This window comes from Varanus komodoensis, unplaced genomic scaffold (genome assembly GCF_004798865.1).
Source record: "Varanus komodoensis strain SLA01 unplaced genomic scaffold, ASM479886v1 scaffold25, whole genome shotgun sequence".
In the NCBI taxonomy this organism is placed as follows: Eukaryota; Metazoa; Chordata; class Lepidosauria; order Squamata; family Varanidae; genus Varanus; species Varanus komodoensis.
This window is the reverse complement of record NW_025335661.1, coordinates 14,484,455-14,489,599: the sequence shown is the minus strand read 5'-3', so window position 1 is coordinate 14,489,599 and position 5,145 is coordinate 14,484,455.

Here is a 5,145-nt window from a genome sequence, read left to right as displayed (position 1 = left end):
GGGCGGGGGGCGGGAGCCGCGGCGGCGGCGGCGGCCTCCCTTCGGAAGCGTCGCGCAGACGGGAGCGGCTCCCCGGCTCCCGCCCCCTCAAGCCCGGCCCAGCGCCGCTCGTTGGGCCGGCAGCGACGAGACGCGCGGTTCCTTCTCCCTCGCTGCGGTTTCCTCCGGATTCGCCTTGACGCGAAGTTGTGGCCCAGCGACTCGCGACTGTTTCTTCTTTCTCAAAGCCCTTTCCAGGGCCCCACGGTGGGGACGGGGTCAGCTCAGTCCTCGTCGACCTGGCCGGGGCCTTTGAGCATGCACAGAGCGCTTTCACCCCCGAACGTCACGTGCGTGTGTGTTCAAGCAGGCATGAGAACTCAAACACGTTTAATTCGAAGACAACGCAGGAGACGGCTCCCGATCCAGCCCTAGTCCACTTTCACAGTAAATCACCCTTCCCAGGCTGCTCAGTGCCCCCTCTCCAATGTGCTCACTCAGGAATCCCGAGAAGACAGAGACCCTGCGAATGGGCAGCTCCTAGATCCAGGCACTGGACTGTTTGCCTTGTCTGGATGGGCTTGCCTTCCCTTTGCGGGTGCTCCTGGATCCACCTTCTCACTGAAGGGCTGGGGGACCTCAGTGACCTGGAGCACCCATTTCCAATCTGGATTGGTTTGCCAGCCATGCATCTTCCTGAACATCCTAGACACGTTTATTCAATTATGGCAACCTTACAGCTGTTGTGCCATCAAGACATCTCCACCGTAGGATGACCCTATGAATAAGCGCCCTGACCTTGACAACCCCACTCAGCTCTTGTAAACTCAAAGCTGTGGCTATGGAACCGATCCATCTCATATTTAGTCTTCCTCTTCTGCATTTAACTTTCCCTAGAATTATTGAAGAAAACTGATTCATTTGAAATGTGGCGGAGAGCTTTATGAATACCCTAAACTGACAGAAATGGTCTTACGTCAAATTGAGCCCTAGAAGCAAAAACGGCAAAAGTGAGAGTGTCACACTTTGGGCACATCATGAGAAGGCAAAACTCCCTGGAGAAGACAATCATACTAGGAAAAGTTGAAGGAAGAAGAAAAGGAAGACCAAATACAGGATGTGCTGACTCCATAAAGGAAGAATTTGCAAGAGCTAAGCAGGGCTGTCATGGATTGGACATTCTGGAGATCTTTCATTCATAGGGCCCCCATAAGTCAGAAAGGTTTGGGTGGCACATAACAACCACAAAAGAATGCCTGTTTTCTCCAGCAAAACCTCGCCATTAGAGCCCTGTAACGTGCTTTGTGTAGGTTGCCTTGTATTTGCCTTGGCACCTGTAGCTAGCACAGAATGCAGCACAGGGTTCTCAGTGGGGCAGCTAGTTCTGTTCACTGGCTATTGAGCTGCCCCCAAGGCAGCTTGAAGCCCTAGCTGACCACCTTCCTCTATTTATGCCCAGCAGTCCTTTGGGAACATCAGAGGAGGTCTTGCTGATCAGTTCATGAGCAACACAATGTCACCGTGGAATAACTGGGGGGGGGGGGCTCAGTAGTGGCATCAGCCCCCTAGAAAATTCTCCCCCATGCAGTTGAGGAGGTAGAAAAATGTATGGTTCAAATACCTAAATGCCTGCTGGTCACCCATGCTTTCCCTGGCTTCTAATTAATTGCAATCAAACATGTGCTGTTTTTTGCATTGCCTTGTATTACTGTAATTGGAACTGTTGTGAATAGCATGTTATAAATATGATTTGCATCATTATTGTAATTGCAATTATTTTAATAGTGGACTAAATGTGATTTTAAAATGTTTATATGTGAATCACTTAAGGAATGTATAATGTTAAGTGGTATACTAGTATCACTAATACATAATAATGTATTATATTAAGCAATATATGTATTAGTAATAAACATACATGGGCATGGGACCGTGCTGTGGTGTAGGGTTCCAGAGCTGCTCTTTCTTCAGGATTGACGTGGTCAGATTTAAATAGGGGATATGGAGCTCTTTGTCCAGCTCATAGCCACTGTCCTGCCACTTTGTTCTCAAGAGCCCACCCCATGCCCAGTTAAATCCTGTTGGCAACCCTGTTTCAAACACACTTATAAATACAGTGTAACTTGGCCTGGATTCTCTCCTTTTCCCTTGTCTCTCAGACAAGAGGCTGAATGTGTTACAGTTTTACATTTTTTCATGTATTACCTATTACTCCATGAGCTGCCATCAGCAAGAACACAATGAATTCCTTAGTTATAAAGCTTGCACCTTGTCATTTGAAGTATTTTGATACAAAAAACAAGATTACAGACACCATCTGAAAAGAGTATGCTTCATTTAGAATGACATTTTCTCCGTCGTACAACAGCGGAATCATAGAATGATAGACTTGGAAGGGACCAGGAGGCCATTGGGTCCAACCCTCTCAGGTCTAACCCTCTCAGATGGAATAGTTGCATCTTGAATGCTTCCAGTGTGGGAAAACTAACAACCTTGCTAGGTAATTGGTTCCATTGTCAGATTGCTCCAACAGTCAGGATATTTTTTCCTGATATCTAGCTGGAATTTGGCTTCCTGTAACTTAAGCCGATTATTCCACGTCCTGTACTCTGGGATGATCAAGAAGAGATCCTGGGCTTTCTCTGTGTGAAAACCTTTCAAGTTCTTGAAGAGTGCTATCATGCCTCCCCTCAGTCTTTTCTTCTTCAGGCCAAACCTGTCAGTTCTTTCCATTTCTCCTCATAGAGCTTTATTTCCAGTCAATGAATCATCATTGATACCGTCCCCTGAACCCTTTCCAGTTTGTCTGCATCTTTCTTAAAATGTGGTGCCCAACACTAGGCACAGTACTCCAGAGGAGGCCTAACCAATGCTGAGTAAAAGGGAACTAATACTACATGGGATTTGGAAGTGATACTTGTATTAAAGCAGCCTAAAATAGCATTTGCCCTTGAGTATTTTTCTTTCCCTGTCTATTCCATTTCCAAGAACTGGAAGGATGGAAGAGAAACCATCTGGGCCTAAAAGTTCCTGACTTCCTTCCATAAAGGTCTGAAGTCTGATGTGATTTCTCGAAAGCTCTGCTTGGCCGTGTCATTTGTTCTCACATGTTTAAGAAGGAAGGAATACATGGCATTAGGCTGTATGAGCCTTACCAATCTTTCAATTATATCACCATTCTGCGCTCCAGGGAGGCAGCATACCTAATGAGTCCATGTTCCTGACATACATAATGCTTCCATCCCATGCAGCGGGAGTCTCCCACAGCCAACACTCTTCTCTTCCTGTAAGCCTTTGCCCCATTGCTAATGTTTGGTTGACCTTTGGCCTTTTGTCCAGTCTTGCATGGGATGACTTGCAGTCCTTCCATACAAAACAAGGATGGTAAGACAGTTATTATGTGCCACCAAGTCATCTCTGTCTTATGGCAACCCTGAATGAACGACCTGTGACATGTCCTGTTCTTCACAGCCTTGCTCAGCTCCTGCAAGCTCAAGGCTGACACTTCTTTTATCTCATATGTGTTCTTCCTCATCTTCTGCCTTCAACTTTCCTTCTCATGATTATCTTCTGCAGTGATTCTTGCCTTCTCATGATGTGCCCAAAGGAAGATAGCTTCAATGTTGCCAAGTTTGTTTCCAAAAGATGATAGTGCTGATGGTGATGTGGTTGAACAAACAAACAAAATGTTTTATGTATCTGTGATCTCTCTGGCTTCTACAGTGTAGCAATCTTGCTTGGTGCACTCTGCTCCTTTATCTCATGTTGAATGTGTGTTCACTGCAGACTTAGTGCATGAACCTGTGACAAATAGCCATGGAGGAAACAAGATTGACCTAGGGAGCAAGCCTATCGTCACTGGGTGAGCATCCTAAGGACCATAGGATGGTTTGGAAAGCCAAGCTCCAACTTTGGATGTGGGAGTTTTCTCCCTCAGAGTTGGTGCAGAGAGAATTATACAAACTACCTCTCTGAGGCTGACAAAATGATCTAAGAAAAGTAGCAAGATACTATGGTCCAAGAAAAATTCTGTGAATTCTGATGGGTATTTTGCATTCAGAAAATCTGAATCCATCAATGAGTACACAAAGGAGTAGGTGGATCATGAAAATTATGAATAATCCCTACATCTTTAAAGGCTACATCTCTCTCTTAGGGGTTAGAGAGGGCCAGGCACAGGCATGCCAGTGGGCATGGCTTCACTCAAATTGGGTGGGCACCATGTGTCCAATGCTGAAACTCTGTAAGTTTGCTTCAAGATTTTACCGCAGCAAGTAAGGGCTGTTAAAAACCCATGCAAAGCCTGGTCCATTCATTAAAATAAACCCAGATTTCAACCCTGCTTCCAGCTAAAGAAAGAACATAGCCCAATTCTGCTTATTTTGCATGGTTTCCTTCCCATTCCAAAAACTTTTCATGGTGACTTAATTCCTGATCATGTAAACATTTACTCAGAAGTACATCACCTCACATTCAATGGGAGTTTACTCTTAAATAAGTGTCCACTGCATCATGGAGCAATCCTATATGTGTTTATTCAAAAGAATGTTGATTGCAGCCAATTTAACTTATTCTTACAATATGTCTATAGGATTGCAGCCTCACATTGTTTCCAGATGGGGTTTTCATTCTAGAATCACCTTGCCTCAAAGATTTTACAGGAGTGCCAAATGATGATATCTTCCTTTTGTAATCATTCCATGGTTTCCAACTTCTTCCTCTTTTTTCTTTACTTTCTTTACTAGAAAAAAGGAGTAAAAGGTGGAAAGAGGATAATGCATTTTGATTAGTGGTACTAGAAGTTTTGTCTGGATTCTGCTCAGTCTGCAGTTGAATCTTTTAGTGCTGTTGGGCATTGCTTGTTCTTTTAAAGAGATTTGCAGAAGTTTTATATTTTGAGAACTCCAATGGGGCCTTCTGGAGCTCAGGATCTGATGTAATATACTGACCAAAAGTTTGGTGGGATGCAGAACTCCCTTCCTACAAACCCTCACCAAACTTTTCACTTTTGAAAGGCTTCTGAGACTGCTTTTAAAAGAAAAGAAAAAAGAAAATCCAATTATAAAAATGATTGACATAGGAAACCACCTTCTACTGAATAAGCCCATTGTGTAATCTAGTAGAGTATTGTCTGCTGTGACTGACAGCAGCTCTTTTAAGATGTCA